Below are 26,656 nucleotides of genomic sequence, written 5' to 3' on the forward strand. Positions count from 1 at the left end.
GTCTACCCAAGGAGTTAGCATACCAGCCCATCCAGCAACCTGCTCAGGTCAGTCATGCCCGTCTATCCCTCCTGGAGAAATATGACGGGACACCATCCAAATGCCGTGGCTTCCTCCTTCAGTGCTCCCTCTATTTCGCAAATCAGATGGGAGCCCCCACATCCGAGAGGTCTAAGGTTACCACGGTTATTTCTCTGCCGACTGGGCGGGCATTGGAATGGGCTACGGCCATCTGGGAGAGAGGAGAGGAAGAGCTTGAGTCTTATGAGGGGTTCATGGCTCTGTTTAAATGTATTTTCGATCATCCCGCGGAGGGCAGAGAGGGTGGTGAGCATCTGCTTCAGCTCCAGCAGGGGAATCAGACAGCTGCTGAGTATACTCTTACCTTCCGGACAGTAGCAGCTTCCAGTGGATGGAATGAGCCGATGCTGAGCACGTTATTTAGAAGAGGTCTGCGCAAGGAGGCCCAGACGGAACTGGCCTGCCGAGATGACAATATCACCCTGGACGCACTCATTGCAATGGCCATCTGTCTGGATAACCTCCCCTCCCCTTCATCGCTTCTCTCCATCCTTCGGGGAGTGTTCGGGATCAGAGCCTGAACCCATGGAGGTAGGGGTCACACGCCTTCCTGTGGAGGAACGACTCAAATGGATACAGCTGGGGCTCTGTCTGTTCTGTGGCCAGGGAAGGCACACGTGCCAGCGGTGTCCATTACTTCAGTATCCAGGATCCACTAGAGCAGAGAGCCGGTCACGTGATGTTACATACCCTGGACCAGGAGTGAGTATTCCATCTTCTGCTCTTCCTGTTAGACTCATTTTAGTACCCATCACTCTGGCTGACTGTCCCTCATGCCCTGTGTCTACAGCTTTAGTGGATTCCGGTGGCGCGGGGAACTTTATGGATCGGACCCTTGCCTCCTCTCGTAATATTACTACCGACCTGCTCTCCTCTCCTTTTCCAGTTCAAGGTCTCGACAGTCGACCTCTAGGATCCGGAACCATCACACACATCACCCAACCACTCACCCGCACCGTGGAGCCCAATCACCAGAAAAACATCCCCTTCTTCATCACCAGTTCACAAGATCATCCTCTGCCTACCTTGGCTTCAGCTCCATAACCAAACCATCTCATGGTCGAGGATGAGAATCACAGTCTGGTCACCTGAATTCCTGGAAGACCTGCTTCCCTGTCCCCTGTGGCACCACATCGGTTGAGAGTCCTGTGGTTGCCCTCCAGCCCAACATCCCAAAGGAATATCAGTATCTAAGGGAGGTATTCTCCAAGACCCACACTACCTGTCTCCCTCCTCATCGCCCATGGGACTGTGCCATTGACCTGTTTTCCAGTGCTACACCTCCGCGCAGATGCAACTACCATCTGTTGGTGGCTGAGACCCAGGCCATGGAAGACAACATTCAAGAGGCACTCCAACAGGGTTTCATCCACAGGTCCACGTCCCCTGCATCGGCTGGTTTATTTTTAGGGGGCCAAGAAGGAGGGAGGATTACGTCTTTGTATCGATTAACGTGACATCACCACGAAGTATCGGTATCCTCTCCTGCTGGTGCCATCAGCCATCGAGCAGCTCCATGGGGCCCGGTTCTTCACCAAACTGGACCTGGGAGTGCCTACAATCTCATTCGCATCCGGGAGGGGATGAGTGGAAGATGGCGCTCAGCACGATGTCTGGTCACTACGAGCGCCGTCGCTGCCCCTCTCACCTCCCTCCTCAAGGGTGGGCCTCACAGGTTGGGTTGGCCTGCAGCAGCCGACGAGGCCTTTTGTCTCCTCAAGGGGTGTTTCACCACCGCCCCCTTGCTGAAACACCCAGATCCCATGCTACATTTTGTGGTTGAGGTAGACGCATCGGAGGTCGGTGTGGGGGGATTTTATCACAAAGTGATAACTGTCCCCCACAGGGAGGAATTACGACACCGGCGATCGGGAGCTCTTGGCGATGAAGTTGGCACTAGAGGAGTGGAGACACTGGCTGGAGGGCGCCAAGGAACCATTCGTCATCCTCACCGACCATTGGAACCTTGCACAAATATATGGACAGCGAGGAGACTGAATCTGCACCAAGCCAGGTGGGCCCTCTTCTTCACCAAGTTAAACTTCACGCTGACCTATCGCCTAGTTTCTAAGAACATCAAGGCCGATGCCCTGTCCCGTATCTACAATTTGGGAGAGGGTCTTGTCCAGAGGGCACCCATAATCCCATCCTCCCGTGGTTCGTGAGTCCAGTGATCTGGGACGTAGAAGCCATTTGACAGGCTCTAGAGAGGGAGCCCGCACCCCGGAATTGTCCTCCCGCGTGCATCTACGTTCCCACAGGGGTAAGGGATCGGCTGCTGACCTGGGCACACACATCTACGTTCCCACAGGGGTAGGGGATTGGCTGCTGACCTGGGCACACAGCTGTCATCGCTGGACATCCAGGTATTTCTTGCACCATCCATTCCCTCACTGAGAAATACTGGTGGCCCACCTTGGTGTAGGATGTTAAGCGGTATGTCAACTCCAACTCCTGTTCCGTGTGTGCTCAAACCAAGTACCCTCGGAATGCTCCAGTAGGGGAGCTCAAGCCGCATCCTGTGCCTCAGCGACCTTGGTCCCATCTATCCATTGACTTTGTTACTGATCTTCCCCCTTCTGATGGTTTCATCCCCATTCTGGTGGTAGTGGGTAGATTTTCCAAGTCATGTTGTTTAATCCCTCTTCCTGGTCTCCCCACTGCTCTCAAGGTCACTCTTCCAGCAGGTCTTCTGGCATTAAGGCCTTCCAGAGGACCTCGACTGTGGCCCCCAATTCACATCCCAAGTATGGAGGGCCTTCTTAAAGAAGCTTTGGGTCACTGTTAGCCTCACATCTGGGTATTGGCCTCAGTCTAACGTGCAGGTGGAGAGGATGAATGAGGAGATGGGGATGTTCCTGAGGAGTCACTGTCAGGACCGGCAGGGTGAGTGGGCACGTTTCCTTCCTTGGGCAGAGTACGCCCAGAACTCTCTACTTCACTCCTACACTGGGTTGACCTCCTTCCTGTGTGTTTTGGGTTTCCAGCCGGCCCTGGCCCAGTGGTCCCCAGGTCAGACCACGGCTCCTGTGGTAGATGAGGGGTTCCAGCGCATGGAGGAAGTGTGGAACAATGCGCACATGAGACTACAGCGCGCATCCATCGTCAGAAGGAACGGCAGATCGTCACCGCAATGAGACCCCGGTGATCCATCCTGGGGATTGTGTCTGGCTCTATACCAGGAACTTCCCACTCTACCTGCCCTGCAAGAAACTGAGCCCCCAGTTTGTGGGGCCTTTCAAGGTTCTCCGGAGGGTCAATGAGGTGAAATAAAGGACACAACTACCCCCTCACTACCGTATCTCACCCCTTTTCCATGTCTCCCTTCTCAGGCCGGTGGTTCCTGGTCCCCTAGCTGACGCTGTCCCCCACGACACACCTCCACCCCCCCTGGATATCAAGGGGGGCCCGGCGTACGCTGTTAGATCCCTATTGGACTCCTGACGTCGTGGGGGTCAGCTCCAGTATCTGGTGGACTGGGAGGGTATGGCCCAGAGGAGTGGTGTTGGGTTCCGGTGGAAGACATTCTGGACCCAAACATCCTCCGCGATTTCCACCTTCGCCGCCCGGACCGACCCGCTCCTCGTCCTCGGGGTTGTCCCCCTGGTTGGTGTACGACGTCGCCAGAGTACTAACCACCGGTCCTGCCTGTTCACCCTGCTATCATCCAGAAGACGAGGTCAGTACAGGTGCATCAAAGCTGGGACGAGAGACTGAAAAACAGCTTCTATCTCAAGGCCATCAGACTGTTAAATAGCCATCACTAGCATAGAGGCTGCTGCCTACAGTCATGGCCAAAAGCTGAAAATGACACAAATATTAATTTTCACAAAGTCTGCTGCCTCAGTGTCTTTAGGTATTTTTGTCAGATGTTACTATGGAATACTGAAGTATAATTACAGGCATTGTCAAAGGCTTTTATTGACAATTACATGACGTTGATGCAAAGAGTCAATATTTGCAGTGTTGACCCTTCTTTTTCAAGACCTCTGCAATCCAACCTGGCATGCTGTCAATTAACTTCTGGGCCACATCCTGACGGATGCCCATTCTTGCATAATCAATGTTTGGAGTTTGTCAGAATTTGTGTGTTTTTGTTTGTCCACTCGCCTCTTGAGGATTGACCACAAGTTCTCAATGGGATTAAGGTCTGGGGAGTTTCCTGGCCATGGACCCAAAATATCGATGTTTTGTTCACAGAGCCACTTAGTTATCACTTTTTCCTTATGGCAAGGTGCTCCATCATGCTGGAAAAGGCATTGTTCGTCACCAAACTGTTCCTGGATGCTTGGGAGAAGTTGCTCACTAAGGATGTGTTGGTACCATTCTTTATTCATGGCTTTGTTCTTAGGCAAAATTGTGTGAGCCCACTCCCTTGGCTGAGAAGCAACCCCACACATGAATGGTCTCAGGATGCTTTACTGTTGTATGCTTTACCACAGGACTGATGGTAGCGCTCACCTTGTCTTCCCCGGACAAGCTTTTTTCCAGATGCCCCAAACAATCGGAAAGGGGATTCATCAGGGAAAATGACTTTACCCCAGTCCTCAGCATTCCAATCCCTGTAACTTTTGCAGAATATCAGTCTGTCCCTGATGTTTTTCCTGGAGAGAAGTGGCTTCTTTGCTGCCCTTCTTGACACCAGGCCATCCTCCAAAAGTCTTCGCCTCACTGTGCGTGCAGATGCACTCACACCTGCCTGCTGCCATTCCTGAGCAAGCTCTGTACTGGTGGTGCCCCGATCCCGCAGCTGAATCAACTTTAGGAGACTGTCCTGGCGCTTGCTGGACTTTCTTCACAACAATTGAACTGCTCTCCTTGAAGTTCTTGATGATCCGATAAATGGTTGATTTAGGTGCAATCTTACTGGCAGCAATATCCTTGCCTTTGAAGCTCTTTTTGTGCAAAGCAATGATGACGGCACGTGTTTCCTTGCAGGTAACCATGATTGACAGAGGAAGAACAATGACTCCAAGCACCATCCTCCTTTTGAAGCTTCCAGTCAGTTATTCAAACTCAATCAGCATAACAGAGTGATCTCCAGCCTTGTCCTCGTCAACACTCACACCTGTGTTAACGAGAGAATCACTGACATGATGTCATTTTGATCCTTTTGTGGCAGGGCTGAAATGCAGTGGAAATGTTTTTGGGGGGATTCAGTTCATTTGCATGGCAAAGAGGGACTGCAATTAATTGCAATTCATCTGATCACTCTTCATAACATTCTGGATTATATGCAAATTTCCATCATACAAACTGAGGCAGCAGACTTTGTGAAAATGTATATTTGTGTCATTCTCAAAACTTTTGGCCACGACTGCATATACAGTACATAGACTGAAATCACAGTCCACAATAAATGGAACACTAGTCACTTTAATAATGTTTACATATTTTGCAATACAATATATACATATATGAGATGGGTATCTTATTCTATGCCACTCTGACATTGCTCCTCCATATTTTTTTAATTTTCTTATTTCCATTCCTTTACTAGATTTATCTGTATTGGATATATGTTGTGTAACTGTTAGATATTACTGCACTGTCGGAGCTAGAAGCACAAGCATTTCACTACACCCACAAAAACATCTGCTAAACACTTGTATGTGACCACTAAATAATGATTTGATTTGACTTGACATCCTTTATGTTATGTACTCAGTAGTTCCCTCAGGTCCTCTGGCCTTTTAACTATCCCAAAGCCTAGAACCGAGAGACAGATTTGAGTTACTATGCCCCCAGCCTCTGGAATAGCCTGTCACGTCTCCTCCAACTCTCCGGTGCTCGACTTCACTGGTTTACTAATCACTGACAACTATCATTACGTGCCCCACCGCCTCATCATGAGACACACCTGGACTCCAACATTTCACTGATTACCTCCCCTATATCTTTCACTCCCTTGGTTTCATTCCCCAGGCAATATTGGTTATGTGTTTCATGTCCAAATGCAACTCTTGTTTTTGTACCGTTCCATGTTCATTGCATTATTAAACTCACCAGCTGCACCTGCTTCTCGACTCCCAGCGTCTATGTTATAATGACAGAGAATCTGGGGGGGGGGGGCAAAACTGTGGACGTATTTACAAGATCTTAAAACACAACTTTTTAACTTTGCTTCTTTAGTTTTTATCCTCTTATGTTTTGTGTTGTAAATATTTCAGTTTTTGTTTTAATTTGTACTTTCCTGTGAAACACATAGTGTTGCTTTCAAATGTGTGAAATGTGCTGTATAAATAAAGCTTGATTTGAACTTGTCATCAAGTTAGTAGGTTATTGTATTTCAAAAGTTACATTGAATTGTGTTTGGTTGTGAACGGGACCAAGTATCAACGTTTTAATGAGATTAACCTTCTTGGATAGTTCCGTCTGGGCCATTGACTTCGTGTGGCTTTCATTTCTAGTTTGTCTACAAATTAATAAGCACTATGTTGGATATATATGTTGCATTCAAGTCTCCATCTCAACCAAAAATCTAAGTTAAAGAATAGGACTAGCAAATCATACTTTTAAATGCACTTTAAAACAAAGTTTGATTTGGTCGAATTCTTTAACTCCAATTTTTGATTGAGAGGTGAATTAAACATATAAATGTAAGTATCATATGGCGTTCTGCATTCGCATCGAACAGCCCCCGTGATATGCAACTTTTCAGGGAAGCTAGAAACCAATATACACAGGCAGTTAGAAAAGCCAAGGCTAGTTTTTTCAAGCAGAAATTTGCTTCCTGCAACACAAACTCAAAAAAGTTCTGGGACACTGTAAAGTCCTTGGAGGATAAGAACACCTCCTCACAGCTGCCCACTGCACTGAAGATAGGAAACACTGTCACCACCGATAAATCCACTATAATTGAGAATTTCAATAAGCATTTTTCTACGACTGGCCATGCTTTCCACCTGGCTACCCCTACCCCGCATAACAGCACTGCACACCCCACAGCAACTCATCCATTTCTCCTTCTCCCAAATCCAGTCAGGTGATGTTCTGAAAGAGCTGCAAAATCTGGACCCCTACAAATCAGCCGGGCTAGACAATCTGGACCCTTTCTTTCTAAAATTATTCCAAAAGATTGGAAAGCAGCTGCGGTCATCCCCCTTTTCAAAGGGGGACACACTCTTGACCCAAACTGCTACAGACCTACAGTATATATATCCTACCCTGCCTTTCTAAGGTCTTCGAAAGCCAGGTCAACAAACAGATTACCGACCATTTCTAATCCCACCATACCTTCTCCGCTATGCAATCTGGTTTCAGAGCTGGTCATGGGTGCACCTCAGCCACGCTCAAGGTCCTAAACGATATCTTAACCGCCATCGATAAGAAACAATACTGTGCAGCCGTATTCCTTGACCTGGCCAAGGCTTTCGACTCCGTCAATCATCACATCCTCATCGGCAGACTCGATAGCCTTGGTTTCTCAAATGATTGCCTCTTCTGGTTCACCAACCACTTCTCTGATAGAGTTCAGTGTGTCAAATTGGAGGGCCTGTTGTCCGGGCCTCTGGCAGTCTCTATGGGGGTGCCACAGGGTTCAATTCTTGGACCGACTCTCTTCTCTGTATACATCAATGATGTCGTTCTTGCTGCTGGTGAGTCTCTGATCCACCTCTACGCAGACAACACCATTCTGTATACTTCTGGCCCTTCTTTGGACACTGTGTTAACTAACCTCCAGGCGAGCTTTAATGCCATACAACTCTCTTTCCGTGGCCTCCAATTGCTCTTAAATACAAGTAAAACTAAATGCATGCTCTTCAACTGATTGCTACCTGCCCGCCTGTCCAACATCACTACTCTGGACGGTTCTGACCTAGAATATGTGGACAATTACAAATACCTAGGTGTCTGATTAGACTGTAAACTCTCCTTCCAGACTCACATCCTACCGATCCTCGACTTCGGCGATGTCATTTACAAAATAGCCTCCAATACCCTACTCAATAAATTGGATGCAGTCTATCACAGTGCAATCCGTTTTGTCACCAAAGCCCCATATACTCACCACCACTATGACCTGTACACTCTCGTTGGCTGGCCCTCGCTTCATACTCGTCGCCAAACCCACTGGCTCCAGGTCATCTACAAGACCCTGCTAGGTAAATTCCCCCCTTATCTCAGCTCGCTGGTCACGATAGCAGTACCCACCTGTAGCACGCGCTCCAGCAGGTATATCTCTCTGGTCACCCATGAAACCAATTCTTCCTTTGGCCGCCTCTCCTTCCAGTTCTCTGCTGCCAATGACTGGAACTAACTACAAAAATCTCTGAAACTGGAAACACTTATCTCCCTCACTAGCTTTAAGCACCATCTGTCAGAGCAGCTCACAGATTACTGCACCTGTACATAGCCCATCTATAATTTAGCCCAAACATCTACCTCTCCCCCTAGTTTATTTATTTTGCTCCTTTGCACCCCATTATTTATATCTCTGCTTGCACTTTCTTCCACTGCAAATCTACCATTCCAGTGTTTTACTTGCTATATTGTATTTACTTCGCCACTATGGCCTTTTTTTGTCTTCCCCTCCCTTATCTCACCTCACTTGCTCACATTGTATATAGACTTATTTTTCAACTGTATGTTTGTTTTGCTCCATGTTTAACTCTGTGTTGTTGTATGTGTCGAACTGCTTTGCTTTATCTTGGCCAGTTCGCAGCTGTAAATGAGAACTTGTTCTCAACTTGCCTACCTGGTTAAATAAAGGTGAAATCAAAATAAAATAAAAAGCCATTTGCAGACAAACAGGAATTAACTAAATCAATGGCACAGATGGAACTATTCAAGCAGAAGATACATCTCCTTCAAATGTTGATATATGGTTGCGTTGACAACAACTCAATATCACTATTGTATAATTACACTTGAAATAAACCAAATTGAAACCCTAGGTTTGTATGTATATTTGAGTTGTATCCTAAATAGCTGTTTATGATTTCGCAAATGCTATATAGGCCCAAATGGCATCATTGATGAAAGTGATAATAGTAGCCTACTATTGCTACATTTCATTTACTCTGTTAAACCTACCCTTTGGAATGACTTCGATAGCACCAGTTTTTAAGTGGAGGTCCCACCACAATCATTCTCACGATAGCACTTTGGTAATAGCCAGTAACATATATCAAAGTTAAGCAGGGCTGGGCTTTGTTAAAACCCTGGATGGGAGACCAAAGGATTGCTGAAGATACATTTTCAAGTATTTCACTTTTCCACTTAAGAGTCCACGTCACAATACATAGAAAAATGTTGTTGAAACAACGTTGATTCAACCAGTTTGTTCCCAATGGAGTGTTGCATTTCCCTACTGGGGTATGTCAATTGTGCACAACAGGGTCAATTCTCTTCACAATATTTTCGACTTCTTCGAAGTCACACAACGACTCCACACATCTTTAGCTGTATTGAAATGGATTGAAATGAATTCAAATCTCCCTCCTCCCAGGGACAGTCACACGGTCCTGGGGAAGATGTGGAAGGACACGGCTGAGACTGATCATCGGAGGGGGCTGTGTGGGAGTCAGTGTAGCCTATCGCCTGGCCAAGGCTGGACAGAAGGATGTGGTTCTGCTGGAGAAGTCTGAACATACTGCTGGAATCACCGAGCACGCTGTAGGTCAACAACAGATCTAGGATCAACTTGCCTATCTCAAAACCTAATCTCATATGATGGGGGAAAAGACAGAACTGACCTGGGAACAACAGCTTGCTTCAGAGGGTTTTATGGATCGAGTCTGGTGTTAAACATATTGATTGATGGTCTGACACCTAGCACATGGCACAACAGCAAAACCCCCAACAACACCTTTACCTTTTGCGTAACATTTGGAAAGGATTCGAAACACATGCCGCATTTCCACTGCAGCCCCGTTTCGACCGGAGACGTTCCTCCACTACTACAGCAGTTAGCGTGGCAACGGAGTTTTCACATTTCTCCTCATTAGAATTACGTGTTATTACACACACGATCAGAGGCAATGTAGGTCGGAGATATTCAACATGGCGAGACCGCAGTGAGAGACCCCACTCAAGATATTTACATTTTAATTTGAGCCATTGAGCAGACGCTCTTATCCAGAGCAACTTTACAGCTACCGGGAAGAACCTAAGATACTACAGACATATCAGATAGTCCACTCGGCAGAAGGAGAGGTTGAGATTTCCAAGAAGTAGATGGAGGCATGTAAGAAGATCTGAGTTATGGTAGCTGTCAAAGACAGCTGCTGTCAAAAGAACCAGGCCTAGGTGGTTCGGCCGAGGAACCGATGGCCTAGTTCTGCCTCTTTATCACCCTCAAAACAACTAGATCCTGTATAGCAGGGTTCTCCAACTGGCCAATTTGGTGGACATAAAAGACTTCAAAAACACCAGAAAATCGACTCCAAGTGATTGTAATTTTGGACATCTGTTCCACAGTATTCCCACCCATAATAGGGATAAACTATGTGATCGTATACAAATGTAAGCAAGGTTTGAAATAATTATTTTTGAGTCAAATATTGTATCTGTTTGGGCTTCTTGCTGTCAATTTGCAGTCGGTGGCTGAATCCCATTGATGATCCCTGCTGTAGAGGTTAGTCTACATGTCAGGGGCCCAACTTCCTTAGTAGTCTTATCTAACTTCTCCTTCTCTGTCCAGTGCCTTCACAAAGTATTCATACTCCTTGACTTATTCCACATTTTGTTGTGTTACAGCCTGAATTCAAAATGGATTACAGATTTTTCTTTTTTAAATCAACCGTCTACACACATTTGAATTTTTATCTACATTTGTTGACAATGAAATACCTCATTTACATAACTATTCCTGTTCCTAAGTCAATACTTTTTTAGAGGCACCTTTGGCAGCAATTACAGCTTTAAGGCTTTCTGGGTAAGTCTCTAAGAGCTTTCCACACCTGGTTTGTGCAACATTTGCCCATATTTCTTTTCAAAATTATTCAAAGTGGTTGTTGATCATTGCTAGACAACCATTTTCAGTACTTACCATAGATTTTCAAGTAGATTGAAGTCAAAACTAACTCGGCCACTCAGGAACATTCACTGTATTCTTGGTAAGCAACTCCAGTGAAGTTTTGGCCTTGTGCTTTAGGTTATTGTCCTGCTGAAATGTGAATTAGTCTCTCAGTGTCTGGTGGAAAGCAGACTGAACCAGTTTTTCCTCTAGAATTTTGTCTCTGCTTAGCTCCATTACGTTTTTTTTTTATCCTGAAAAACTCCCCAGTCCTTAACGATTACAAGCATTCCCATAACATGATGCAGCCACCACTATTCTTGAAAATAGGGAGAGTGATACTCAGTAATATGTTGTATTGGATTTGCCCCAAACAAAACACTTTGTATTCAGGACAAAAAGTGAATTGCTTTGCCACATCTTTTGCAGTATTACTTTAGTGCCTTGTTGAAAACAAGATGCATGTTTTGAATATTTTCATTCTGTACAGACTTTCCTTCTTTTCACCTTGTCAATTCAGTTAACATTGTGGAGTAACTACAATGTTGTTGATCCATCCTCAGTTTTCTCCTTTCACAGCCATTAAACTCTAGAACTGTTTTAAAAAGTCACCATTGGCCTCATGGTGAAGTCACTGAGCCTGTTCCTTCCTCTCCGGCAACTGAGTTAGGAAAGACACCTGTGTCTTTGTAGTCACTGGGTGTATTGGTACACCATCCATAGTATAATTAATAACTTCACCGTGCTCAAAGGGATATTTAATGTCTGCTTTTTTATTTTTACCCATCTACCAATAGGTGCCCTTCTTTGCGAGGCATTGGAAAACCTCCCTGGTCTTTATAGTTGAATCTGTGTTTGAATGTCACTGCCCGACTGGGATCTTACAGATCATTGTATGTGTAATATACAGAGATGAGGCAGTCCTTCAAAAATCACATTAAAAACACTATAATTGTACACAGAGTGAGTCCATGCAACTTATTATGACTTGTTAACCGTATTTCTACTCCTGCACTTATTTAGGCTTGCCATAACAAAGGGGTTGAATACTTATTGACACTAGACATTACAGCGTTTCATTTTTAATACATTTGTGAAAATTTGGAAAAACATAATTCCACTTTGACATTATGGGGTATTGTTTCTAGTCCAGTGACAAATCTCACTTTAATCCATTTTCAATTCAGGCCGTAACACAACAAAATGTGGGAAGAGTCCAGAGGTGTGAATATTTAATGGTGTTGAAATGTGTATTATTACGATTATTTTATAACATAAAGAAGATTCATATTTCAAGACATAGCATAAGTGAGATAACCGATAGGTTGGACGATACCTTTCCCACGTTGAAAAAAACGCATATTTAAAAACTGGAAATCAACCCATCCTCCATCATTCACACAACGGAAAGAGCAAATCCTTTATCTAATTGTTGAAAGTGTGTGGGCGAGGGAGAGAAACAAATGAGGCCATGTGGCAGAGAGTGATGTGGCCGCTGGAGGTGGGGGGGTGTGAGTCTGGACAGGGGTGATGTTGTGGATGTTTGTGTGTGTCTGTATGTCGTTGTTTGTATTGTTTAAACATAATAATAATAAATATAAATAAATAAAAATAACAATAATAATAATAATATATACGTACACAGTGGTAAGAAAAAGTATGTGAACCCTTGGAATTACCTGGATTTCTGCATAAATTGGTCATGAAATTTGATCTGATCTTCATCTAAGTCATAACAATAGACAAACACAGTGTGCTTAAACTAATAACAGACAAATGATTGTATTTTTCTTGTCTATATTGAATACATAATTTAAACATTTACAGTGTAGGTTGGAAAAAGTATGTGAACCCCCAAGGCTAATGACTTCTCCAAAAGCTATTTGGAGTCAGAAGTCAGCTAACCTGGAATCCAATCAATGAGACGAGATTGAAGATGATGGTTAGGAGCTGCCTTGCCCTATAAAAACACTCACAAAATTTGAGTTTGCTATTCACAAGAAGCATTGCCTGATGTGAACCATGCCTCGAACAAAAGAGATCTCAGAAGACTTAAGATTAAGAAATGTTGACTTGCATAAAGCTGGAAAGGGTTACAAAAGTATCTCTAAAAACCTTGAAGTTCATCAGTCCACGGTAAGACAAATTGTCAATAAATGGAGAAAGTTCAGCACGGTTGCTACTCTGCCTAAGAGTGCCTGTCCTGCAAAGATGACTGCGAGAACACAGCGCAGAATGCTCAGTGAGATTAAGACGAATCGTAGTGTCAGCTAAAGACTTACAGAATTCTCTGGAACATGCTAACATCTCTGTTGCCGAGTCTACGATACGTAAAACACTAAACAAGAATGGTGTTTATGGGAGGACACCAAGGGAGAAGCCACTGCTGTCCCAAATAAATTGCTGCACGTCTGAAGTTTGCAAAAGAGCACCTGGCAAAATAGCGCTACTGGCAAAATATTCTGTGGACAAATGAACCGACAGTTGATTTGTTTGAAAGGAACACAAAACACTATGTGAGGGAAAAAAAGGCACAGCACACCAACATCAAAACCTCATCCCAACTGTAAAGTATGGTGGAGGGAGCATCATGGTTTGGGGATGCTTTGCTGCCTCAGGGCCTGTACAGCTTGCTATCGTCGATGGAAAGTGAATTACCAACTTTATCAAGATATTTTGCAGGAGAAAATATTGTTGCTCTGTCCACCAATTGAAGCTCAACAGAAGTTGGGTGATGCAACAGGACAACAACCCAAAACACAGAAGTAAACCAATAACAGAATTGCTTCAAAAGAAGAAAATATGCCTTCTGGAGTGGCCCAGTCAGAGTCCTGACCTCAACCTGAATGAGATGCAGTGGCATGACCTCAAGAGATCAGTTCACACCAGACATCCCAAGAATATTGCTGAACTGAAACAGTTTTGTAAAGAGGAATGTTCCAGAATTCCTCCTGACTGTTGTGCAGGTCTGATCCACAACTACAGAAAACATTTGGTTGAGCTTATTGCTGCCAAAGGAAGGTCAACCAGTTATTACATACAAGCGCTCACATACTTTTGCACCCTGCACTGTGAATGTTTACACGGTGTGTTCAATAAAGACATGAAAACGTAGAATTGTTTGTGTGTTATTAGTTTAAGCAGACTGTGTTTGTCTATTGTTGTGACCTAGATGAAGATCAGATCAAATTGTATGACCAATTTATGCAGAAATCCAGGTATTACCAAAGGGTTCACATACTGTTCTTGCACACTACCACTCAAAAGTTTGGAGTCACTTAGAATGTATTTCTGGTACAGAGGCCCATTATCAGCAACACAGCAACATGCACAGAAGTAGTTTGAGGTTGTGCACAGGTGTCTTTTATACTGATAAGTTCAAACAGGTGCCATTGATACAGGTAACGAGTGGAGGACAGAGGACCCTCTTAAAGAAGAAGTTACAGGTCTGTGAGAGCCAGAAATCTTGCTTGTTTGTTGGTGACCAAATACTTATTTTCCACCATAATTTGCAAATAAATTCATTAAAATTCCTACAATGTGATTTTCTGGATTTTTTTTCTCATTTTGTCTGTCATAGTTGAAGTGTACCTATGATGAAAATTACAGGCCTCTCTCATCTTTTTAAGTGGGAGAACTTGCACAATTGGTGGCTGACTAAATACTTTTTTACCCCACTGTATATAAAAAAGATGCACTTTCAAAACATAGCTTTGCAAACTTGCAGGGTCCATACAGTCCATTAAGTGTAATCAGCGATCATATGTACACTTCCATGCCTCCTCCTCTAAGTATCCATGTTTATTGTCTGTTCTTTGCTGGTCTGACCACATACTACCACCCTCGTATCAACCTGAAGAAGGTCCACTACCACAGCATCAATCTGTATGAGAGTCTCGTACACTACACATAAACCACAGAACGGCACAATGGATGATAATGTGAGTCTGTATCTGTATGTTCACACCTTCACTTTCTCTGTGTGTCTCTAGGCGGTGGGTTCCCACCAGCCAGGCAGCATCCGTGTTGCCTCCACCCCAGTCAGAGTGGATGAGCTGAAGTACCAGATGTCCAGGACCCACCGACACCCCACGCCCCAGTGGCTCATCACACCAGAGAAGATCAAGGAGCTCTTCCCCCTGCTCAACATGGACGATGTCTGGACCTGAGGGGAAATACAGCCACTTCCTTCATAGACATGTAGACTGGGTCCCAGATAGGTTTGTGTTGTCTGGCCAACTCCTACATGTCAAGGGGTGTGACAAGACAGCACAAACATATCTTGGACCAGGCTAATATGATCAAGAACGTCATGATTTCAGTTTTATGGCATGATTTACGAGCCTAATGGATATTCTGTAATGACATAAAGAGGCTACACGGAACATTGGCCCCTGGAGGTGCTCCGGAGCCAAAAGGGCAACTAAACGTCCATAGTGTATAATCTTTAAAGCCTATAAGGGTGTCTGTCAGAGGAGGCTGGTGGGAAGAGCTATAGGAGGACGGGCTCACTGTAATGTCTGGAATGGTATCAAACACATCAAACATATGGAAACAACACGTTTGACTCCGTTCCATGTATTCAATTCCAGCCATTACAATGAGCCCGTCCTCCTAAAACTCCTCCCACCAGCCTCCACTGGTGTCTGTAGCTAGGTTTCCATCCAATTGGCGAAATATTCTCTTTTGAATATTCTACAATCTACATAAAGAAAATATGCACATTTTTCCACCAGTGGTATGTTTCCACCAAACGGACTTGTTGCGGATAAAAATCCTTATGATGACGTATTGCACACAAAATAGACTTTTATTGCTCTCGTTTTCATGTACTGAATAAAAATCTCAAGTTCATTGTGTCTCCATCACATATTCAACTCTACTGATTGTTTTGTCACAAACTGTTGTGTCAAATAGCAAATGTGCCTACTCTGGTCTTGGCACCTGCCCGCTAGCCAACAGCTCGCAGATACAGTGCAGGTAGCTGTGCGGGTTGTCTAGTCTACATGATGACATTACTATCGATGAGAGCGCGAATATTTTTATTTGTCAAACGACTGTCAAGCATCAATCATAATGTCACCAGAAAAAGACCTTTCGATATTTATTGGAAAGGAGCGTCAAAGATCACCGTGCACTTTGACCACCCTGTGAAGGTCATCAGAACTCATCTAATCTCTAGCCGAATAAATCGCATGGCGTCCCGAGTCGTAGTGAGAGGACAACACAACGTATCACTGCGTGATTCCAAGTTTACTTCGATATGATGGTTATTATATCAATATTTGCGCATCAAGGCGTTCCCACCACCATTTCTCGCATAATGAATTTTACCGACACAAAAAGATCCCTCCATGTCGAACAAACAAATTATCTGTCTGCATTTAGAAAATTGTACTGAAACTTCCTGTTTCCATTACAGCTGCCGTGATTTTGTTATTGTTTTGCTGTATGACTTTACCCTCATATAAACTGTGGATAGAAACGGGATTATAGACCAGGTTTGAGACAGTGCAGAACATAGATATGAGAGTAACAGTAACATTTGAATCGCCACCTCCCCCAGGTGCTAATGGGTCTGTATAACCCAGGAGATGGCCATATTGACCCCTACTCACTGATCATGACCCTGGCAGCTGGGGCCCCGTATCTACGGAGCCCAGATCGACAAACCAGCTCCAGTCTCTGGTCTCACACCCACCAGCGACAGGAAGTGGGATGTCCAGATCCCACACGGGACCGTCAGAGCTAACCGCATAGTCAACGCCACAGGTCCAATATCTGTCAGTGGCAAAATACCTGTCTCTATGTAAACACCAATGGAGGCTGGTGGAGGGAGAAATTGGTGGACAGGCTCATTGTAATGAGTTCCATTCATTCCATTCCAGTTCCATCACTGGTACACACAAATACATGCACAAAGACAAGCTTGCAAGCATATATGCACAACATGTACCTCTTGCTGCAAACGTGGAAAATAGAAACAAGAGCCTTTGGCAGACTGGGAGGCTGAGCTTCGTGCTAGAATGTGTTTTGAAAGAGAGCCAGAGGAGGGTTGGTGTAGTTGGAAGTTGAGCAACCAGGGACTGGGTTATTGTGCAGAGTGTGTTTGCGTTGCCAAACCATGATTAATCGCTCCTCGCACAAGTCAGTATGTTCAAACAAACATTCTAAGTACCATACCACTCAGCAACAGAACATGCATTGATTATTCATTTTTACATCAATTGAATATCAATACATTGCATTAAGCACTGTAGTATCTTGTAGATATATTGGTTGTGTTATAATGTTTTTTTTAGGGCTATAGAAGAGGTTGTCGTGATGTTTGGATCGTACTCAAGTAGTTTGGCCATTCAAAAACACAGTCCTGTTAAACACAGGCCTGGGGTCACATTGAATTCTCACTGGAAAACTTGATTGAGAAACTATGACCAGTCAAAAGGTTTGAACAAACAAACACACTTCAGGTGACTAACATGTTTCTAGTCGTAATGTCTGCAAAGTTTGAGCAAGCTGATAACTGAAGAAGTTGATACCCATCCCGTGTAGCCTCTCCCGGGTTGTTGGAGACGTATCCCGCAGTTTAGATTGGATGAACTGCAGAACCCCATGTCTCTCAAGTCAATCAAACCAGTCTCTTGTCAACTTATTTTCAGTTCAGCTGTTTTGGTCAATGCCAACAAAGCCTATCAAAGCCTATAGTGGAAAGAGTAGAACAGACTAAGGAGTACAGTTGAGATCTTTATACCCCCAGTTCTGAAGACAAAATGCTTTAAGGTTGAGTTCAGCTGTAGTTGTTGTTTGGTTTGGACCCGTACTGACTGCCTCATTTAGTTTCTATTTCTCATGTCTGAATTCCGAGGAGTTAAAGCTGCCTGGCAGGTTTATTGGGTACCTGAGTTCAGGGGAAATGGGGTCGCGTGGTTTGGACTGGATCATACCAGTTCTGGGACGATTCAGTTGGCAAATATGTCTCCTTTCTTCCTTTCCTTCCACTGCTGCATACTCCAAATATGTCTCCTTTCTTCCTTTCCTTCCACTGCTGCATACTCCAAATATGTCTCCTTTCTTCCTTTCCTTCCACTGCTGCATACTCCAAATATGTCTCCTTTCTTCCTTTCCTTCCACTGCTGCATACTCCAAATCTCTCTCCTCTCTTCCTTTCCTTCCACTGCTGCATACTCCAAATATGTCTCCTTTCTTCCTTTCCTTCCACTGCTGCATACTCCAAATCTCTCTCCTCTCTTCCCATTTCTCGATTGTGTGGCGATTGTGTAAGTTGCTGTGTTTGTTTGCACTCGCGCGCACGCACACACACACACACACACACACACACACACACACACACACACACACACACACACACACACACACACACACACACACACACACACACACACACACACACACACACACACACACACACACACACACACACACACACACACACACACACACACACTCTCTCAGATGGCAGGGTGTGTATCCAGGTGTTCAGTTACTACACCCCTTTTAAAACCACTCCTCCAGGACTTAAATATGTTAACCTCGTTCTTCTACTGTAAAATGGGCCCACTGCTTTTGTGGTTGAGTTTTTTTTACATTCTGAGAACATTGTTTGGACATGTGGGAATAACCCTGGTATGATAATTACGATGGGAGCACTCACTGTCAGGTTTTCTGTTGTTTTCAGCAAAGCCTCCCTCTCTATACAAAACCTTGGGGAGTTCATATCTTTCATTACAATACAAATCTCTCGAACCCTCGGGTCAACCTCATCTCTCCTGTAGTGGGCGGGTGAGTTGTGTAAAGTTGTTATTTTATTTATTTTTTATTTAACCTTTATTTCACGAGGCAAGTCAGTTAAGAACAAATTCTTATTTACAATGACGGCCTACCCCGGCCAAACTCAGATGACGCTGGGCCAATTGTGCACCACCCTATGGGACTCCCAGGGTGTCTGTAGTGATGCCTCAAGCACTGAGATGCAGTGCCTTGGACCGCTGCACCACTCGGGAGCCCTAAGTGTGGTGGGATTTGGGGTTTTAACCCTTGACATGCAGGTCAAGGCAGGGTACGTGATTTATGTTTGCTGGAGCTGTGGTCTGCAGAAATAACTCCATGTGAAAGCAGATCCTAAAGTGCTAATGCAGCATTCCTCACAGACTCCATTCTCTCCAACGCTCCCTCCCTTTACTCTCACCCCATTCCATCGCTCTCTCCTTCCACTGTCTCACACTCACCCCATTCCATCTCTCTCTCCTTCCACTGTCTCACACTCACCCCATTCCATCTCTCTCTCCTTCCACTCTCACACTCGCCCCATTCCCTTGTTTGACTCCCAACCACCTCTACCTCCCCTACATACCCTAATCCCTCCATTTACGCTCTCCTCGGCTCCTTCCCTTTACTCTCTCCTCGGCTCCTTCCCTCCCTCTCTATCAACTCTTCCTTCCTCCAACTTCAAACTCCCTGCTTGCCCTCCTCTATCGCTCTTACCCCTTTTTCTAAACCCTTCAATTTTTCCTCCCTCTCATTGACTTTCGTCTTCTCTCCCAACCCCACTTGCCAGGCCTCGTCATCCCAAACATTTCCTCTTTTGCTGCCCATCTCCTCTCTCTTTCTTCTTGGTCGCTGGTGACCAAGCCTGCTCACGGAGAGCTACTGGGTGTGCAGGCTGTTGCTTATGCTCCAACCCTGCTCTAACACAGTGGATTGAACAAATCAATGTCCCCAGGAGCAGCTGGAGTAAAGTCCTGTATCCCGTCTTTTTATCTTCTCCTCCCCCACCTTCAAAACATGACACTCCCTCTTCCTGAAACCACCGTTTGGCACCTTGGCCAATGAGAATCCCCCAGAGTAAGGTCAGGGGTTGTGGTTCTAGGAATGTGTCTCCCCCCGAAGGATCGGTTTCACCATGTGGGCCATGACCTACTAATGGAACCAAAAGGAGAACGGGCCTCTGAGACAGCCAGTGAAAGGCCTCCACACAGGACCTCCTCAAATCAGAAGTGGGAGCTATATGTACTGTGAACAGAAAATGTTTCACAGAGAGAGAGAGAAACAGTCTCTGGCCTTTAGAAATGATGATTTAGCTGACCACGCTATCCCTGGTGGTAAACAAGGAGGAAAGGGAGTGAGTGTGTTAGTTATTTTACTGCTGCTCTTCAATGCATTGTTGGTTAAGGGCTTGTAAGTGAGCATTTCACTGTTGTATTCGGTGCATGCGACAAATAAAAATGGGATTTTGATTTGGTTAGTTAACAGGTGCGGTTGGCGTACTGTGGATATATGGGTAAGCCCAGATGTAAAGCCCCATTGGAAATGGATCACAGAGCCAATTCATTGGAGGTTGACCTTGTGTGTATCCTGCTACAGTGAGCTGGTAAACATGTGTGCTATCTACTCGGACCCCCCCAGCAGCTCTGCTCTGGTCCTAACTGGCCATAGCCTACAGAAATAGGGAAAGGCAACCTTTAAAAAAATATGTAGAGAGAGTATGTATCCCTCTGAGCTAAACATTTTTTAACAAAGCTTCTAATGCAGAACTCTGCTCAATTTGAGAGATACGCTGTAAAGCAGTATATAAAATGAGTGATTTCATCAGACTTGCATACTCTACCGTTACTCTACGTGTAAAGGAGGTGAAACGGCTAGCTTAGTTAGCGGTGCGCGCTAACTGGCGTTTCAATCAGTGACGTCACTTGCTCTGAGACCTTGAAGTAGTAGTTCTCCTTGCTCTGCAAGGGCCGTGGCTTTTGTGGAGCGATGGGTAACGATGCTTCATGGGTGACTGTTGTTGATGTGTGCAGAGGGTCCCTGGTTCGCGCCCGGGTATGGGCGAGGGGACGGTCTAAAGTTATACTGTTACATAAGCATACTCTACTGTTACTCTACGCATACTATACCGTTACTCTTTTCCCTACTTGTACCTCAAGTATTTATGTCAAGTATTTATGTACTTGACGCGGGGTCTGGTGTGGAACAGCTGCAACTCCGCAGAAAGCGGCAGAAGTCAACAAGTGGGGTTATGTGACATTTCTTTCAGCTGTCACAACAACTGGTTCCTGCAGGCCGTTACCAGCCTGTGCTCTGTAGGGACAAACGGCTGTAGTGTCAGCAGGGGTAATGGTGTGTGTGTTTGTCTGTGTGCAGAGGGAGGGCAGCTGATTCTTGCCCCGGAAATCAGAATATTGATCGGGCAAGAGGCTCGTAGCAACAGGCTTCCTATACTGGTTTGTGGTCAGTCTACTGTGCACAGAGGCTGTGCCATACATTATTTTAATGAATCTTTTATTTCATTTGTAAAAGTGTCTTTTTTAAATCTTTGTGTTACAGTATATGAGTAAATGTATATACATTTTATGTATGACTATGTGCTGACTGGGTTTGCGCTTGTCACGGTCAAGCAATGGTTCTGTGACTTACACAGGTACTGCAGTGAGTAAATGTTCCGTTTTAGGGGGTATCCATGTCCCTGTGGATGTAGTGGCTCTGGCTGGTCCGTTTCCTTCTCTTTTAGAACGTTACGGAGTAGGAACATTCGTGTTTGTGCCAGTGTTTCGGTGGGGGAGCTAACAAGCAGGGAGACAGTTAAATGCTTAAATGCTCCCAAGAAAAGCAGTAACGCACCTAAAACGTTGGTTTAAATGCTGCCATTAAACCCCAAAAGAAGAAGGCCTCAGAAAGAGAGGTCAGAAAACCCAGTCGTCTGACGTTACACCAAACATCAGATCTGATCAGATTGCATTATCACCAACAGCCAGGTGTTGGAATCTCAGCTGACCACCTGAAATAGCTCCTAGAAAATGAAGTCCTTTGTAAATGAAGCCTTTGATGAAGTTTAAAACAAGACTAACCTTCTATGCAGTGTAACTCGACGTTCACTCTAAAGTGAATCAGCTGGTAGAACAGGGGGGTCTCCTATCTTTGTCTTAAGATGTGGCGTCATAGTGTTGGAGCCACAGACAGACGGATAAGTATGTTAGTGTTAACTTTGACGGGCCCTTAACACCATGCCTCAGTCTGGAATGGTATCCTCTTCTCTATATAGGACACTACTTTTGGCCAGAGCCCCGTGGTTTTTGCCAAAAGTAGTGCACTATCTAGGGAATATGGTATCATTTCAGACACAACCATGTCTAAGTGTCATAGAGTACACCATAGTACTGCAATAACAGTCGTGGTTTTACTCAACCTATCGGCTTTCATACTCTGCATCTGAGATTCTACTATTCTACAATTTTACGGCCATATTCCGCTCCATTTCTGTCATTATCATTGCACAATCTGTGGGGCCCAGCTGGCACTATTTTGATCTGAGAAAGTGAAGGCTGGGTTATAATGAGGCAGAAAGAGTCGGTGTGTGAGGCTCTGTTCTTAAACTTGTTTTGCTTTCCTTGCGGTGGAGACCGGGGCAGTTCAAGGATGGCTGTTTACACCCTACTGGCGTCTTTCTCCATACTCCTGTGTCTGCTTCCTGTGTCTCCTCAAAACATCTATGCTAACCTAACCTAGGAGGCGTCAAATAAACACTTGAGCAGGATATATTCTGGTCATGACGAGGGATAAACAGTAGGAGTTAAGATGGAATGTTGCCTTGTTTATTTTCCGCATGGAAACATCTTCAAAGAGCAAACGAACACGTGCCTTAGCCAGCTGCTGGCCAAATATTAGCTAGCTTTATCTAGCAATAATGACATCAACAAAATTGGTTTGCAGTGTCTTCATCTCAAAGAAAGACGGGCGCTATTTTTAGGCATCTGATATGTTTCACTGGTGTGGGGACTGTAAACAGCAAGGCGCACGTCCAAAAGCGGAAGTCGCGTCACAGGCTCTCCTTCCTTTCCCCTGAAAAAAACCTGGATGTTTCTGGTTTTTATTGACCCCACTGAAGGTGCACCTTTTCAGACCATGAAATAATTACTGTTCCAGCTGATTGGCTTTGAGCACCCCACTATCCCTGTCCATCACCAGTATATGCTGTCAAAGCAACAGTTCCCGAGGTACTAATTTAATTAAATTGTTGAGTGTGTCTATTTTAAAGTAACATGTGTTGTGATGTTTAATAAAGTTTAATTAGATGATTAATACATTTTGATATGTTTTGTTGTGCCTAGGTGAAAGGCCCTGAAGACAGAGCTGCCAGTGATCAGGGACCTGGAGGGCTCATACTACCTCAGACTGGAGAGAGAGGCGGACTGCTGTTTGTGCCCTATGAGAGAGAGAAGATGGTGCTGCAGGACACCTGGGTTACAAATGGAGTACCACCAGGTCTGTCTGTCGATCTTGCTCTCTCTTTTGCTCTGTCCCATTCTCTCTCACACAGACAGACTCTCTCTCTACCTCTCTGTATGCCTAACCTCAGTTGTACTCCTCTGGGGGTGTGTGTGTGTGTTGTACATGTTTTGGTAAGGAGCTGTTTGAGTCAGACCAGGACCGTATCATGGACCATGTGGAGATGGCCATGGAGATGGTACCTGTGGTGAAGAATGCTGACATCATCAACATTATGTCTGGACCAATCACCTCCACCCCTGACCTCCTGCCCATGGTCGGACAGCACCAGGGCACAGGCAACCACTGGACCGCCATCGGCTTTGGGTAAACATAGGAGTGGGATTGTGTGCGAGTGTTTGTTTGGGGGGGCTCTGAGCAATGGGTTGGGGTCAGGGGTGGATGTGATTGATGTGATTGGATGGTGTAGTGTGAAAGTTCTTAATTCTGAAGGTCTTACTATCTTCCCTGCTGGTAAGGTAAGCCTTGTTACGTTTGGCTGACTGGGAGTGTGAGGTTGAAGGACAAAAGGCATTACGACATGGTCCAACTGAATGAATGGGATATCTTTACTGGTTGAAGTAAAGGCATGTTTACTAAAGAATGTTGAAAATTTATGCTTGAATTTCTATCTCCCTCCCTCCCTCAGCAGGCTACTCTAAAGAGGAACGTTTTGCGGGCCGTCCGACCCACAGGATCAGTGGTGTGTATGAGCTACTAAAGGGTAAGGCTTCCATGGGCTTCCATGCTGGCTGGGAAAGACCACACTGGTTCTATAAGCCTGGATACAGGATACAGTGCCTTGCGAAGGTATTCGGCCCCCTTGTACTTTGCAACCATTTGCCACATTTCAGGCTTCAAACATAAAGATATAAAACTGTATTTTTTTGTGAAGAATCAACAACAAGTGGGACACAATCATGAAGTGGAACGACATTTTTTGGATATTTCAAAAAAAATGAACAAATCAAAAACGGAAAAATTGGGCGTGCAAAATTATTCAGCCCCCTTAAGTTAATACTTTGTAGCGCCACCTTTTGCTGCGATTACAGCTGTAAGTCGCTTGGGGTATGTCTCTATCAGTTTTGCACATCGAGAGACTGAAATTTTTTCCCATTCCTCCTTGCAAAACAGCTCGAGCTCAGTGAGGTTGGATGGAGAGCATTTGTGAACAGCAGTTTTCAGTTCTTTCCACAGATTCTCGATTGGATTCAGGTCTGGACTTTGACTTGGCTATTCTAACACCTGGATATGTTTATTTTTGAACCATTCCATTGTAGATTTTGCTTTATGTTTTGGATCATTGTCTTGTTGGAAGACAAATCTCCGTCCCAGTCTCAGGTCTTTTGCAGACTCCATCAGGCTTTCTTCCAGAATGGTCCTGTATTTGGCTCCATCCATCTTCCCATCAATTTTAACCATCTTCCCTGTCCCTGCTGAAGAAAAGCAGACCCAAACCATGATGCTGCCACCACCATGTTTGACAGTGGGGATGAGGTGTTCAGGCTGATGAGCTGTGTTGCTTTTACGCCAAACATAACGTTTTGTATTGTTGCCAAAAAGTTAAATTTTGGTTTCATCTGACCAGAGCACCTTCTTCCACATGTTTGGTGTGTCTCCCAGGTGGCTTGTGGCAAACTTTAAACAACACTTTTTATGGATATCTTTAAGAAATGGCTTTCTTCTTGCTGCTCTTCCATAAAGGCCAGATTTGTGCAATATACGACTGATTGTTGTCCTATGGACAGAGTCTCCCACCTCAGCTGTAGATCTCTGCAGTTCATCCAGAGTGATCATGGGCCTCTTGGCTGCATCTCTGATCAGTCTTCTCCTTGTATGAGCTGAAAGTTTAGAAAGTTTAGAGGGACGGCCAGGTCTTGGTAGATCTGATACTCCTTCCATTTCAATATTATCGCTTGCACAGTGCTCCTTGGGATGTTTAAAGCTTGGGAAATCTTTTTGTATCCAAATCCGGCTTTAAACTTCTTCACAAAAGTATCTCGGACCTGCCTGGTGTGTTCCTTGTTCTTCATGATGCTCTCTGCGCTTTTAACGGACCTCTGAGACTATCACAGTGCAGGTGCATTTATACGGAGACTTGATTACACACAGGTGGATTGTATTTATCATCATTAGTAATTTAGGTCAACATTGGATCATTCAGAGATCCTCACTGAACTTCTGGAGAGAGTTTGCTGCACTGAAAGTAAAGGGGCTGAATAATTTTGCACGCCCAATTTTTCAGTTTTTGATTTGTTAAAAAAGTTTGAAATATCCAATAAATGTCGTTCCACTTCATGATTGTGTCCCACTTGTTGTTGATTCTTCACAAAAAAATACAGTTTTATATCTTCATGTTTGAAATGTGGCAAAAGGTCGCAAAGTTCAAGGGGGCCGGATACTTTCGCAAGGCACTGTACAAGTAAGATACCCGGTCAATCAGTCAATCAATACAAGTATGACACTACTAACGGGATTCTTCCGATGGCATTGAGGAGTACACCACATCAGTCACTGGCTTTATGAATAAGTGCATTGATGACGTCGTCCCCACTGTGACCGTAAGTACATACCCCAACCAGAAGCTATGGATTACAGGCAACGTCCGCCCTGAACTAAAGAGCTGACATTTTCAAGGAGCGGGACTCTAACCCGGACGCTTATGTACCTACACTACTACTGCTACTACTGGACCATCATGTTACTCTACTACTACTACTACTGGACCATCATGTTACACTACTACTGGACCATAATGTTACACTACTGATGGACCATCATGTTACACTACTACTGGACCATCATGTTACACTACTACTGGACCATCATGTTACACTACTACTGGACCATCATGTTACTCTACTACTGTTAATACAGGACCATCATGCAACTCTACTACTACTACTACTGGACCATCATGTTACACTACTACTGGACCATAATGTTACACTACTGATGGACCATCATGTTACACTACTACTGGACCATCATGTTACACTACTACTGGACCATCATGTTACACTACTACTACTACTGGACCATCATGTTACACTACTACTGGACCATAATGTTACACTACTGATGGACCATCATGTTACACTACTACTGGACCATCATGTTACACTACTACTGGACCATCATGTTACACTACTACTGGACCATCATGTTACACTGCTACTACTACTGGACCATCATGTTACACTACTACTGGACCATCATGTTACACTACTACTACTACTACTACTGCTACTACTGGACCATCATGTTACTCTACTACTGCTACTACTGGACCATCATGTTACTCTACTACTGGACCATCATGTTACACTACTACTG

General features: G+C 44.7%; 1 pseudogene; it reads left to right on the forward strand.

Annotated features, from left to right (window-relative positions):
- Positions 1 to 606: 606 nt before the first annotated feature.
- The window catches only part of LOC135543814 (dimethylglycine dehydrogenase, mitochondrial-like), a 53,768-nt pseudogene continuing 27,718 nt past the window's right edge, over positions 607 to 26,656 (forward strand).

The sequence above is a fragment of the Oncorhynchus masou genome, chromosome 8 (genome assembly GCF_036934945.1).
Source record: "Oncorhynchus masou masou isolate Uvic2021 chromosome 8, UVic_Omas_1.1, whole genome shotgun sequence".
Lineage (NCBI taxonomy): Eukaryota > Metazoa > Chordata > Actinopteri > Salmoniformes > Salmonidae > Oncorhynchus > Oncorhynchus masou.